The 15037-nt window shown below is 38.1% G+C and overlaps 1 protein-coding gene across 1 annotated transcript in view; it reads right to left on the bottom strand.

Moving 5' to 3' along the window:
- Nucleotides 1-1460: 1460 nt before the first annotated feature.
- Nucleotides 1461-15037, bottom strand: part of CENPW (centromere protein W) — a 155213-nt gene continuing 141636 nt past the window's right edge. The window contains exons 4-5 of the transcript XR_008654214.2: nucleotides 8300-10324; nucleotides 1461-2169 (exon numbers count right to left, since the gene is read on the bottom strand). The gene's annotated coding sequence lies outside the window, so the exon portion shown is untranslated. The remainder of the gene's footprint in view (nucleotides 2170-8299; nucleotides 10325-15037) is intronic.

Genomic DNA, 15037 nt, shown 5'->3' with positions numbered 1-15037 from the left:
GGGCTCTCCGCTGGCCCAGGGCAGGTCTAGAAATTCCATCCAAGAGCTGAGGCCGGGAATTGGGACCCCTTAGGCCCAATTTTGGCCATGGTGGGTAAGAACAGAGTGGAATAGCGTTCTAACCCATTGTGGCCAAATTGGTACCTAAGCTGATTTTCGGTTCTCATGAAGGTGCTTTTTTGTTTAAATAGTTGTTCAATTTGGTGTTCCTATGGAGGAGACAACCAGCAGAGACTTCTATTTAGCCATTTCGCTCCATCTTCTCCCCTAAAGATTGTTTTTAAATGAAGGTACAATAAAGATATCTTTGAAGACAATGGCTGAGAAAATTCTTCACCCCAGACCTGTGCTAAGGAAATAAAAATTAGGTCTTTCAGCTAAAAAGAAAAGGGTCCCAGTTACAAGCAAGAAGATATAATAAGAATTGAAGCAAATATTTTGGGCAAGAAAGAATATTGATAATTATTGATCTAATCTTTCATTTCAAAAAGCTAGTGACAGAAGAGCAAGTACAAAGAAAGCAGATGAAAAACAGATAATCAATATAGCCCCAAAAGTCAATTCACTAGAAAATAAGCACACAAAAAATTAACAAAAGCAAAAACTTTAAAAATATTATTGTGATACATTAATATATTAACATTATATATCACTACAGGTCCTACAGAATTTAGAAGAGAATAAAGGACATTATTAACACTTTGATGCTGGTAATTTGGAAAAAAAGGACAAATTGCTTGCAAAACTACAAATAATAACTCACAAAAATAAAAAATATGAACACTCCAGTATCTACGAAAAACATATAATTTAAAGCTTTTCTTACAAAGAAATCTTCAGACCTAGATGACATCTCTGGAAAATGCTTTCAAATATGTAATGAAGAGAAAAAAATACATTCTAACAAAAAATTATCCAGAAAACAGAAAACAGAGGTAAAAATTTCTTAATTTATGAGGCCAGCATAACCCTGATGCCCAAACCTTACAATAACAATGTGGGACTGGAAAAGTATAGCCCAATATATTTCAGGAATCTAGATGGAAAAATCCTACCCAAAATATTATCAAATTCCACCTAGTGGTATATTTAAAAATCATAGATTTTATATAAAACTAATTGGAGTTTTTGCCAGGATTGGAAGTTTGGTTTCATATTTTAAAAATGAATCAGTGTAATTCATCAAACTAGAAAAAATAGAAAAACTTTATGAACATCTCAAAGGAATGTGGAAAAAAGCACTTAGTAAAATTTTACATCTGTTAATAAAAGAGAAAACCCATTTGATGATTTTAGTATATTCGATAAAAAAGCTCTTAATAAGATTCTACACTTGTTCATGATTTGTTTAATTCAGTAAGTTAGGAACAGGAGGGTATTTTCCTAATCTGATAAAGAGGTCTACTAAAAAGATATAGTTAATGGCAAAGTTTTAATGCAATTGAACAAGGATAAGGAAATAATATCAATTATCAGCACTTTTATTCAACATTTCACTGGAGTTTCAAAGCAGTTCAATAAAGCCAGAAAAAAATATAAATTTTCTGCAGAAAATGTACAAGAATCTACAAAAAATTAAAAATAAGAAACTTTACAAATAAATGTTTCCAATAATCAGTCACCTCCATTTCTTTATACGAGAAATAACTGAAAAATGAAATTCAATTAAAAAGCAAAATCATTTATAATAACATCTAAAAGGGTCCATTACCTAGGATTACATAAATAGAAACATGGCAAGGCTTTTTCCCTGAGGACCATAAAACATTGGTGAGAAAAATTAATATCAAAATAACTAAATAGATACACTCTGTATATTGACTGAAAGGCACAACATTGATAAAATGCCAATCTCCCTCAAATCAACATAATCTCTATCCAAATCCCAGCCTGTTATTTTGTGCAAACTGACAGTTTTATTCTAAAATGTACATAGAAATTCAAGGACTTTATATAGCCAAGAAAATATTACAGACGAAAAACTAAACAGGAAAACTTATACTACCAAATATCAAAGCTTTTATAAGGCTAAAAATAATTAAGATGGTGAGGAAATAATACAACAAAAGGTAAACAAATGAAACAAATTAGAGAGTTCAGAAATACACTCACTCAAAAATACTTCGCTGGCTTTGATAAAACACTATTGCAATTCAATGTATAAAGGATGTCTTTTTTTAAATTTTATTATCATACTTTAGGTATTAGGGCACATGTGCACAATGTGCAGGTTTGTTACATATGTATCCATGTGCCGTGTTGGTTTGCTGCACCCATTAACTCGCCATTTAGCATTAGGTATATCTCCTAATGCTGTCCCTCGCCCCTCCCCACAACCCACAACAGTCCCCAGAGTGTGATGTTCCCCTTCCTGTGTCCATGAGTTCTCATTGTTCAATTCCCACCTATGAGTGAGAACATGCGGTGTTTGGTTTTTTGTCCCTGCGATAGTTTACTGAGAATGATGTTTTCCAGTTTCATCCATGTCCCTACAAAGGACATGAACTCATCATTTTTTATGGATGCATAGTATTCCATGGTGTATATGTGCCACATTTTCATAATCCAGTCTACAGTTGCTGGATATTTGGGTTGGTTCCAACTCTTTGCTATTGTGAATAGTACCACAACAAACATACGTGTGCATGTGTCTTTATAGCAGCATGATTTGTAGTCCTTTGGGTATATACCCAGTAATGGGATAGCTGGATCAAATGGTATTTCTAGTTCTAGATCCCTGAGGAATCGCCACACTGACTTCCACAATGGTTGAACTAGTTTACAGTCCCACCAACAGTGTAAAAGTGTTCCTATTCCTCCACATCCTCTCCAGCACCTGTTGTTTCCTGACTTTTTAATGATTGCCATTCAAACTGGTGTGAGATGGTATCTCACTGTGGTTTGATTTGCATTTCTCTGATGGCCAGTGATGATGAGCATTTTTTCATGTGTTTTTTGGCTGCATAAATGTCTTCTTTTGAGAAGTGTCTGTTCATGTCCTTTGCCCACTTTTTGATGGGGTTGTTTTTTTCTTGTAAATTTGTTTGAGTTCATTGTAGATTCTGGATATTAACCCTTTGTCAGATGAGTAGGTTGCAAAACTTTTCTCCCATTCTCTAGGTTGCCTGTTCACTCTGATGGTAGTTTCTTTTGCTGTGCAGAAGCTCTTTAGTTTAATTAGATCCCATTTGTCAATTTTGGCTTTTGCTGCCATTGCTTTTGGTGTTTTAGACATGAAGTCCTTGCCCACGTCTATGTCCTGAATGGTACTGCCTAGGTTTTCTTCTAGGGTTTTTATGGTTTTAGGTCTAACAGTTAAGTCTTTAATCCATCTTGAATTAATTTTTGTATAAGGTGTAAGGAAGGGATCCAGTTTCAGCTTTCTACATATGGCTAGACAGTTTTCCCAGCACCATTTATTAAATAGGGAATCCCTTCCCCATTGCTTGTTTTTGTCAGGTTTGTCAAAGATCACATAGTTGTAGATATGCGGCATCATTTCTGAGGGCTCTGTTCTGTTCCATTGATCTATGTCTCTGTTGTGGTACCAGTACCACGCTGTTTTGGTTACTGTAGCCTTGTAGTATAGTTTGAAGTCAGGTAGCGTGATGCCTCCAGCTTTGTTCTTTTGGCTTAGGATTGACTTGGTGATGCGGGCTCTTTTTTGGTTCCATATGAACTTTAAAGTAGTTTTTTCCAATTCTGTGAAGAAAGTCATTGGTAGCTTGATGGGGATGGCATTGAATCTAAAAATTACGTTGGGTAGTATGGCCATTCTCACGATATTGATTCTTCCAACCCATGAGCATGGAATGTTCTTCCATTTGTTTGTATCCTCTTTTATTTCATTGACCAGTGGTTTGTAGTTCTCCTTGAAGAGGTCCTTCACATCCCTTGTAAGTTGGATTCCTAGGTATTTTATTCTCTTTGAAGCAATTGTGAATGGGAGTTCACTCATGATTTGGCTCTCTGTTTGTCTGTGATTGGTGTACAAGAATGCTTGTGATTTTTGTACATTGATTTTGTATCCTGAGACTTTGCTGAAGTTGCTAATCAGCTTAAGGAGATTTTGGACTGAGACGATGGGGTTTTCCAGATATACAATCATGTCATCTGCAAACAGGGACAGTTTGACTTCCTCTTTTCCTTCTCCTGCCTGATTGCCCTGGCCAGAACTTCCAGCACTATGTTGAATAGGAATGGTGAGAGAGGGCATCCCTGTCTTGTGCCAGTTTTCAAAGGGAATGCTTCCAGTTTTTGCCCATTCAGTATGATATTGGCTGTGGGTTTGTCATAGATAGCTCTTATTATTTTGAGATACGTCCCATCAATACCGAATTTATTGAGAGTTTTTAGCATGAAGGTTGTTGAATTTTGTCAAAGGCCTTTTCTGCATCTATTGAGATAATCATGTGGTTTTTGTCTTTGGTTCTGTTTATATGCTGGATTACATGTATTGATTTGCGTATGTTGAACCAGCCTTGCATCCCAGGGATGAAGCCCACTTGATTATGGTGGATAAGCTTTTTGATGTGCTGCTGGGACTTGGTTTGCCAGTATTTTATTGAGGATTTTTGCATCAATGTTCATCAAGGATATTGGTTTGAAATTCTCTTTTTTGGTTATGTCTCTGCCAGGCTTTGGTATCAGGACGATGCTGGCTTCATAAAATGTGTTAGGGAGGATTCCCTCTTTTTCTATCAATTGGAATAGTTTCAAAAGGAATGGTACCACTTCCTCCTTGTACCTCTGGTAGAATTCGGCTGTGAATCCATCAGGTCCTGGACTCTTTTTGGTTGGTAAGCTATTGATTATTGCAACAATTTCAGAACCTGTTATTGGTCTATTGAGAGATTCAACTTCTTCCTGATTTAGTCTTGGGAGGGTGTATTTGTCGAGGTATTTATCCGTTTCTTGTAGATTTTCTAGTTTATTTGCATAGAGATGTTTGTAGTATTCTCTGATGGTAGATTGTATTTCTGTGGGATCGGTGGTGATATCCCCTTTTTCATTTTTTATTGCATCTATTTGATTCTTCTCTCTTTTCTTCTTTATTAATCTTACTAGCGGTCTATCAATTTTGTTGATCTTTTCAAAAAACCAGCTCCTGGATTCATTAATTTTTGAGGGTTTTTTGTGTCTCTATTTCCTTCAGTTCTGCTCTGATGTTAGTTATTTCTAGCCTTCTGCTAGCTTTTGAATGTGTTTGCTCTTGCTTTTCTAGTTCTTTTAATTGTGATGTTAGGGTGTCAATTTTGGATCTCTCCTGCTTTCTCTTGTGGGCATTTAGTGCTATAAATTTGCCTCTACACACCGCTTTGAACGTGTCCCAGGGATTCTGGTATGTTGTGTCTTTGTTCTCGTTGGTTTCAAAGAACATCTTGATTTCTGCCTTCATTTCTTTATGTACCTAATAGTCATTCAGCAGCAGGTTGTTCAGGTTCCATGTAGTGGAGCGGTTATGAGTGAGTTTCTTAATCCTGAGTTCTAGTTTGATTGCACTGTGGTCTGAGAGACAGTTTATTATAATTTCTGTTCTTTTACACTTGCTAAGGATAGCTTTACTTCCAACTATGTGGTTAATTTTGGAATAGGTGTGGTGTGGTGCTGAAAAAAATGTATATTCTGTTGATTTGGGGTGGAGAGTTCTGTAGATGTCTATTAGGTCCACTTTGTGCAGAGCTGAGTTCAATTCCTGGATATCCTTGTTAACTTTCTGTCTCATTGATCTTTCTAATGTTGACAGTGGGATTTTAAAATCTCCCATTATTTTTATGTGGGAGTTTAAGTCCCTTTGTAGGTCACTCAGGACTTGCTTTATGAATCTCGGTGCTCCTGTGTTGGGTGCCTATATATTTAGGATAGTTAGCTCTTCTTGTTGAATTGATCCCTTTACCATAATGTAATGGCCTTCTTTGTGTCTTTTGATCTTTGATGTTTTAAAGTCTATTTTATCAGAGACTAGGATTGCAACTCCTGCCTTTTTTTGTTTTCCACTTGCTTGACAGATCTTCCTCCATCCCTTTATTTTGAGTCTATGTGTGTCTCTGCACGTGAGATGGGTTTCCTGAATACAGCACACTGATGGGTCTTGACTCCTTATCCAGTTTGCCAGTCTGTGTCTTTTAATTGGAGCATTTAGCCCATTTACATTTAAAGTTAATATGTTATGTGTGAATTTGATCCTGTCATTATGATGTTAGTTGGTTATTTTGCTGGTTAGTTGATGCAGTTTCTTCCTAGCCTCGATGGTCTTTACAATTTGGCATGTTTTTGCAGGGGCTGGTACCGATTCTTTCTTTCCATGTTTAGTGTTTCCTTCAGGAACTCTTTTAGGGCAGGCCTGGTGGTGACAAAATCACTCAGCATTTGCTTGTCTGTAAAGTATTTTATTTCTCCTTCACTTATGAAGCTTAGTTTGGCTGGATACGAAATTCTAGGTTGAAAATTCTTTTCTTTAAGAATGTTGAATATCGGCCCCCACTCTCTTCTGGCTTGTAGAGTTTCTGCCGAGAGATCAGTTGTTAGTCTGATGGGCTTCCCTTTTTGGGTAACCCGACCTTTCTCTCTGGCCACCCTTAACATTTTTTCCTTCATTTCAACTTTGTTGAATCTAACAATTATGTGTCTTGGAGTTGCTCTTCTCGAGGAGTACCTTTGTGGCGTTCTCTGTATTTCCTGAATCTGAATGTTGGCCTGCCTTGCTAGATTGGGGAAGTTCTCCTGGATAATATCTTGCAGAGTGTTTTCCAACTTGGTTCCTTTCTCCCCATCATTTTCAGGTACACCAATCAGACGTAGATTTGGTCTTTTCACATAGTCCCAAATTTCTTGGAGGCTTTGTTCATTTCTTTTTATTCTTTTTTCTCTAAACTTCCCTTCTCGCTTCATTTCATCTTCTATCACTGATAACCTTTCTTCCAGTTGATCGCATCGGCTCCCGAGGCTTCTGCAATCTTTGCGTAGTTCTCAAAACTTCCCTTTCAGCTCCATCAGCTCCTTTAAGCCCTTCTCTCCATTGGTTATTCTAGTTATCCATTCATCTAATTTTTTTTCAAAGTTTTTAACTTCTTTGCTATTGTTTTGAATTTCTTCCCGTAGCTCAGAGTAGTTTGATCGTCTGAAGCCTTCTTCTCTCAACTTGTCACAATCATTCTCCATCCAGCTTTGTTCCATTGCTGGTGAGGAACTGTGTTCCTTTGGAGGAGGAGAGGTGCTCTGTTTTTACAGTTTCCATTTTTTCTGCTCTGTTTTTTCCCCATCTTTGTGGTTTTATCTACTTTTGGTCTTTGATGATGGTGATGTACCGGTGGATTTTTGGTGTGGATGTCCTTTCTGTTTGTTAGTTTTCCTTCTACCAGACAGGACCCTCAGCTGCAGGTCTGTTGGAGTTTGCTAGAGGTCCACTCCAGACCCTGTTTGGCTGAGTGTCAGCAGCGGTGGCTGTAGAACAGCGGATTTTCCTGAGACCACAAATTCAGCTGTCTGATAGTTCCTCTGGAAGTTTTGTCTCAGAGGAGTACCCGGCCGAGTGAGGTGTCAGTCTGTCCCTACTGGGGGGTGCCTCCCAGTTAGGCTGCTTGGGGGTCAGGGACCCACTTTAGGAGGCAGTCTGTCCGTTCTCAGATCTCCAGCTGTGTGCTGGGAGAACCACTACTCTCTTCAAAGCTGTGAGACAGGGACATTTAAGTCTGCAGAGGTTCCTGCTGAATTTTTGTTTGTCTATGCCCTTCCCCCAGAGGTGGAGCCTACAGAGGCAGGCAGGCCTCCTTGAGCTGTGGTGGGCTCCCCCCAGTTCGAGCTTCCTGGCTGCTTTGTTTACCTAAGCAAGCCTGGGCAATGGCGGGTGCCCCTCCCCCAGCGTCGCTGCCACCTTGCAGTTTGATCTCAGACTGCTGTGCTAGCAATCAGCGAGATTCCCTGGGCATAGGACCCTCTGAGCCAGGTGCGGGACACAATCTCCTGGTGTGCCGTTTTCCAAGCCCGTTGGAAAAGCACAGTATTAGGGTGGGAGTGACCCGATTTTCCAAGTGCCATCTGTTACTCCTTTCTTTGACTAGGAAAGGGAACTCCCTGACCCCTTGCACTTCCCGAGTGAGGCAATGCCTTGCCCTGCTTCGGCTCACACATGGTGCCCTGCACCAACTGTCCTGCACCCACTGTTTGGCACTCCCTAGTGAGATGAAGCCAGTACCTCAAATGGAAATGCAGAAATCACCCATCTTCTGTGCTGCTCACGCTGGGAGCTGTAGACTGGAACTGTTCCTATTCAGCCATTGTGGCTCCACCCCCCAAGGATGTCTTTTTAATAAGTGGTTCTGGGTCAATTGGATATCCATATAAAGATAAATTAACCTAAATCCATAAATAATATCATGCATAAAAATCTTATATTTAAGGACCATCAAAACCTAAATGCGAAATGTAAAACAAGACTTTCATAGGAAAATATAGAACATTATTGTCATGATGGGTGCCTCTTTCTTAAACAGTATATAAATAGCACTTATCATAAAAGAAAAGAATGAAATATTAAACTTTTATTATATCTATCTGACAAAATAATAATATTAATATATGTAATGCTTATAAACCAGGTATTATACTTGCTGGAAGGAAAATTGTACTTGCTGGAAAGCACTTACCTGGCTTTAGAAGATGTGTTATTAAGCAGATCGTATTTACTCTCAGAAATGTTGCACTGGGAAAATCAAACTTGATCAAACAGCCCAAGAAAATGATGATATCCAGTAAAATTAAGAAACCCAGCACAAACAGTGTCTATGCTCTGAAATAAAAATTTTCCACCACAAAAGAAGTTATTCCTGAATTCTAGAGCATTTCCTCTAGCATTTTGGGATGTTTTTGATGAGTATGGAAAATAAATACAACACAAAGAAAAAATGGGCAAAAGGCTTCTAAAGGAACTTCACAAAGTAATATATCCAAATGATCAATAAGCATGTGGAAGTAAGTTCAATATCATGGCATCTAATTTTGAGTCATTAATGCAAAGTAATACCAATTTTAGTATCAGTACATATTCATTATGGTGCTAAAATTAAAATAATTGACTATACCAAGTGTAGTAAGATTTTGAACAATTAGATCTCACAAATGATTCTGGTGGGTGTTTAAAACGGGTACACTCACTTGGAAAATTGACGTTTTTATAGCCAACTTATATGCTATGGTTTAAATATCTCTTCCAAAACTCATGTTGAAATGTAATTGCTACTGTGACAGAATTAAGAGTAGGACCTTCAAGAGGTGATTGAGTTATAAGGGCTCTGCCCACATGAATACATTAAGGCCATTATTGTGTGATTGGGTTAATTATTACTGGAGTGGGTTGCTGATAAAAAGATGAAGTTCAGCTCTCATTCTCTCTGTCACAAGCATGCTTCCTTGCCATGTGATGCTTTCCACTATATAGGACACAGCAAGAAGGATTTCACCAGATGCACCCCCTTGATCTTGGACAATCTCCAGAACTCTGAGGGAAATAAATCTCTTTTCTTTATACATTACCCAGTCTACAGTATTATGTTATAGAAGCAGAAAACAAACTAAAACAATATGCCTATCCAAAGATCCAGAAATTACATTCTAAGTATGCACCCAATAAAAGAAATTGCTTAGTTATATCCACTACACAATCAAAAGCATTCAACAGTCCAAAATTCCATGTAATCTGAAACTCAGGTAATCTGAAACTAGATATTCCATAACATATATTCTACCAAATATGAAGAGACGACAAGAGGAGAAGCAAACAAGAAAGAAATATAGTAGTGCACTGATGAAATAAATAAATTAGTTATAATTTATTATGGCCAAAGTTCATTAGACATATCCTTAATACATATATGTAGGATTAGTGCAAACTGAAGCTGATTCCATTTGCCCATTGATCTTATTACAAAGCTATGTGTGGTAGTTGAGATTTTTGGCATTTTATTTTCCCTGGGGTAAAAAATTTTAGAATATAAATGTTTTACCTCCGGTAAAATATAACATATTGAATGTTAATGTGCTTGCTGGAAGGCATTTATCTAGCTTTAGAAGATATTTAATTGAGCAGAACATATTTGCTCTCAGAAATGTTGCATTGAGAAAAATCTAACAGCCCAAGAAAATTATAATATCCAGTAAAATTAAGAGAGCCAGCACAAGCAGTGTCTATACTCTGAAATAAAAATTTTCTACCACAAAAGAAGTCATTCCTTAATTCCATGGCATTTCCTCCAGCATTTTGGGATGTTTTTAATGAGTACTTGCATAGTGTTCATCTTCCCATTCATTTTGTGGTATTTGAGGTGACCTATCAATAACAAATTAAATATATTATGATTCTAAAAAGCTCAGCATTTCTTAGATTTCCAACTGACCCTCGGTGTATTATTTATTTAGCTGCACTGTCAATCAAATTAATGATCTCCAAGTAGACTAGAAGTCATAAAGTAAGTGAAATGAAGATATCAGGTAATTTGTCCATGGCCACCCACAGAGTTAATTTTCAAAGCCAACATTAGTTAAGAAACTTTCCTTATTCTCTGTCCCATGTTCATAGACCACAACACCATGCCTCATAACCCAAAATGATGAAATTAAGTATTGCAAAGTAAAATAACATTTTTTATTTCTTCTAACCCTTTCCTTGACCCTCTGGAATTTCTTATATTAACATTATTCCTATTTCATTTCTCTGTGTGTGTGTGTGTGTGTAGAAAAAAAGACTTTAAAAAACAAAGTTAAATAATAAACTATGTATTTTTGACCAATTTTTGTACTATAAATATGGAAAGGGGAAGTAGGAGGATGGGAAAAGGACTATAACATGCACTAAACCTTATACACTTGGGTTGGGCCTTGGATTCACACCCATGTCCTCCATGCATGGTGGGAGGTCAGTTTGGTCAGAAGAGTACTTATTTTTAAGACATGGAAAGCCATATATTAAGTGGTTGTGTAAGCAGTTAGGAAAAGCATTGGGAAAATGTTCCCAGAATGTTAAGAAAAAAAAGAGTAAAAGCAAAATAAAATGATAGAATCTGCAAGACACCTCTTAAAATTATAGTGTTCTCATATAACAAGTGGAAGGTTATATATTATAGAAAAAAACTGAGAGAAATTAAAGATCCAAATGTAAACATTTTCTTGCTAAATAGAAAATTAATCTAGAAAATGGGATTTGAAAAGATATGTGAAAGACATCTGTGATCCCTTACTTCTCACACCACCAGCTTTTCTTATTATGCTGAAGAATATTCAGGAAAAAGATGCATTTTCGAGACACATAGACTATGAATCTGAAGGGAGAAGAAAATCCAGAATGTGTCCTTCAAGTTTTGTTTGGTATTGAATGAACTGCATGGTCTACTGCTGGGAGGGGGAATTTGATGGAAAGAAGGTGAAGATGATCTCACTTTTAATGAGGGTAGAATCAAGGTACTCATAGAATACTCAGGAGGTGATGTACAGCAAGTAGGTAAATTTGAGGGTCTGGAGCTCAGGACAGAGATCTGAGTTATAGATAAAAATGTGTAAGATATGGCCGGGCACGGTGGCTCACGCTTGTAATCCCAGCACTTTGGGAGGCCGAGGCGGGTGGATCACAAGGTCAGGAGATCGAGACCACGATGAAACCCCGTCTCTACTAAAAATACAAAAAAATTAGCCGGGCGTGGTGGCGGGCGCCTGTAGTCCCAACTACTCGGGAGGCTGAGGCAAGAGAATGGCATGAACCCAGGAGGCAGAGCTTGCAGTGAGCCGAGATTGCGCCACTGCACTCCAGCCTGGGCGATGGAGCGAGACTCTGTCTCAAAAAAAAAAAAAAAAATTTGTAAGATATTTGTTTATAGGAAGTATCTAATAACACAGAGCACAAAGAGTTTGCCTGGCTAGGAGGCCAAGTAGAAATAAAAATGGATTAAAGACATAGAGCCCTGGGACAATAGCCTTTAAAGGAAAGCAATGAAAGAACAGACTATAGTTCCCTAGGAAGAAGAACCCAGAGAAGAAAGAGATAAAACCAAGTAATGTGCCACATAAACAGAAGGAGGATTGCTCAAAGAAGGAGAAAAGAATAAATTTTGTGTAGCAGGGCTGGGACTCAAATGTATGCAGGACTCTCTGAGGAGTCTGGTAGGAGGTATATGAGAAGGCTTATCCAAGGGCTTTGGCCAAAGAGGCCTTTCTTCACAAATGCATCCTATCAAGACAGAGGCAGCTACAGAAGCCAAAGTTTCCTTCATTAGGAACTCTGAAACAGGAGAACTCAGCTGTTTCTTTCTTTTTTAATTTTATTTTTTATTAATATACTTTAGGTTTTAGGGTACATGTGCACAATGTGAAGGTTTGTTACATATGTATCCATGTGCCATGTTGTTTTGCTGCACCCATTAATTCATCATTTAGCATTACGTATATCTCCTAATGCTGTCCCTCGCCCCTCCCCACAACCCACAACAGTCCCCGGAGTGTGATGTTCCCCTTCCTGTGTCCATGATTTCTCATTGTTCAATTCCCACCTATGAGTGAGAACATGCAGTGTTTGGTTTTTTGTCCCTGTGATAGTTTACTGAGAATGATGTTTTCCAGTTTCATCCATGTCCCTACAAAGGACATGAACTCATCATTTTTTATGGCTGCATAGTATTCCATGGTGTATATGTGCCACATTTTCTTAATCCAGTCTATCGTTGTTGGACATTTGGGTTGGTTCCAACTCTTTGCTATTGTGAATAGTGCCGCAATAAACATACATGTGCATGTGTCTTTATAGCAGCATGATTTATAGTCCTTTGGGGATATACCCAGTAATGGGATGGCTGGGTCAAATGGTATTTCTAGTTCTGGATCCCTGAGGAATCGCCACATTGACTTCCACAATGGTTGAACTAGTTTACAGTCCCACCAACAGTGTAAAAGTGTTCCTATTTCTCCACATCCTCTCCAGCACCTGTTGTTTCCTGATTTTTTAATGATTGCCATTGTAACTGGTGTGAGATGATATCTCACTGTGGTTTTGATTTGCATTTCTCTGATGGCCAGTGATGATGAGCATTTTTTCATGTATTTTTTGGCTGCATAAATGTCTTCTTTTGAGAAGTGTCTGTTCATATCCTTTGCCCACTTTTTGAGGGGGTTGTTTGGTTTTTTCTTGTAAATTTGTTTGAGTTCATTGTAGATTCTGGATATTAGCCCTTTGTCAGATGAGTAGGTGGCAAAAATTTTCTCCCATTCTCTAGGTTGCCTGTTCACTCTGATGGTAGTTTCTTTTGCTGTGCAGAAGCTCTTTAGTTTAATGAGATCCCATTTGTCGATTTTGGCTTTTGTTGCCATTGCTTTTGGTGTTTTAGACATGAAGTCCTTGCCCACGCCTATGTCCTGAATGGTATTGCCTAGGTTTTCTTGTAGGATTTTAATGGTTTTAGGTCTAACAGTTAAGTCTTTAATCCATCTTGAATTAATTTTTGTATAAGGTGTAAGGAAGGGATCCAGTTTCAGCTTTCTACATATGGCTAGACAGTTTTCCCAGCACCATTTATTAAATAGGGAATCCTTTCCCCATTTCTTGTTTTTGTCAGGTTTGTCAAAGATCAGATAGTTGTAGATATGCGGCATCATTTCTGAGGGCTCTGTTCTGTTCCATTGATCTATGTCTCTGTTGTGTTACCAGTACCATGCTGTTTTGGTTACTGTAGCCTTGTAGTATAGTTTGAAGTCAGGTAGCATGATGCCTCCAGCTTTGTTCTTTTGGCTTAGGATTGACTTGGCGATGTGGGCTCTTTTTTGGTTCCATATGAACTTTAAAGTAGTTTTTTCCCATTCTGTGAGGAAAGTCATTGGTAGCTTGATGGGGATGGCATTGAATCTATAAATTATGTTGGGCAGTATGGCCATTTTCATGATATTGATTCTTCCAACCCATGAGCATGGAATGTTCTTCCATTTGTTTTTATCCTCTTTTATTTCATTGAGCAGTGATTTGTAGTTCTCCTTGAAGAGGTCTTTCGCATCCCTTGTAAGTTGGATTCCTAGGTATTTTATTCTCTTTGATGCAACTGTGAATGGGAATTCACTCATGATTTGGCTCTCTGTTTGTCTGTGATTGGTGTACAAGAATGCCTGTGATTTTTGCACATTGATTTTGTATCCTGAGACTTTGCTGAAGTTGCTAATCAGCTTAAGGAGATTTGGGGCTGAGAAGATGGGGTTTTCCAGATACACAATCATGTGATCTGCAAACAGGGACAATTTGACTTCCTCTTTTCCTAATTGAATACCCTTTATTTCCTTCTCCTGCTTGATTGCCCTGGCCAGAACTTCCAGCACTATGTTGAATAGGAGTGGTGAGAGAGGGCATCCCTGTCTTGTGCCAGTTTTCAAATGGAATGCTTCCAGTTTTTGCCCATTCAGTATGATATTGGCTGTGGGTTTGTCATAGATAGCTCTTATTATTTTGAGATACGTCCCATCAATACCGAATTTATTGAGAGTTTTTAGCATGAAGCGTTGTTGAATTTTGTCAAAGGCCTTTTCTGCATCTATTGAGATAATCATGTGGTTTTTGTCTTTGGTTCTGTTTATATGCTGGATTACATTTATTGATTTGCGTATGTTGAACCAGCCTTGCATCTCAGGGATAAAGCCCACTTGATCATGGTGGATAAGCTTTTTGATGTGCTGCTGGATTTGGTTTGCCAGTATTTTATTGAGGATTTTTGCATCAATGTTCATCAAGGATATTGGTCTGAAATTCTCTTTTTTGGTTATGTCTCTGCCAGGCTTTGGTATCAGGACGATGCTGGCCTCATAAAATGTGTTAGGGAGGATTCCCTCTTTTTCTATCAATTGAAATAGTTTCAGAAGGAATGGTACCAGTTCCTCCTTGTACCTCTGGTAGAATTCAGCTGTGAATCCATCAGGTCCTGCACTCTTTTTGGTTTGTAAGCTATTGATTATTGCCACAATTTCAGAGCCTGTTATTGGTCTATTCAGAGATTCAACTTCTTCCTGGTTTAGTCTTGGG

This window comes from Symphalangus syndactylus, chromosome 2, assembly GCF_028878055.3.
Source record: "Symphalangus syndactylus isolate Jambi chromosome 2, NHGRI_mSymSyn1-v2.1_pri, whole genome shotgun sequence".
Classification (NCBI taxonomy): domain Eukaryota; kingdom Metazoa; phylum Chordata; class Mammalia; order Primates; family Hylobatidae; genus Symphalangus; species Symphalangus syndactylus.
Note: the sequence above shows the minus strand (reverse complement) of the source record. Positions and strands in the feature narration are given on the sequence as shown.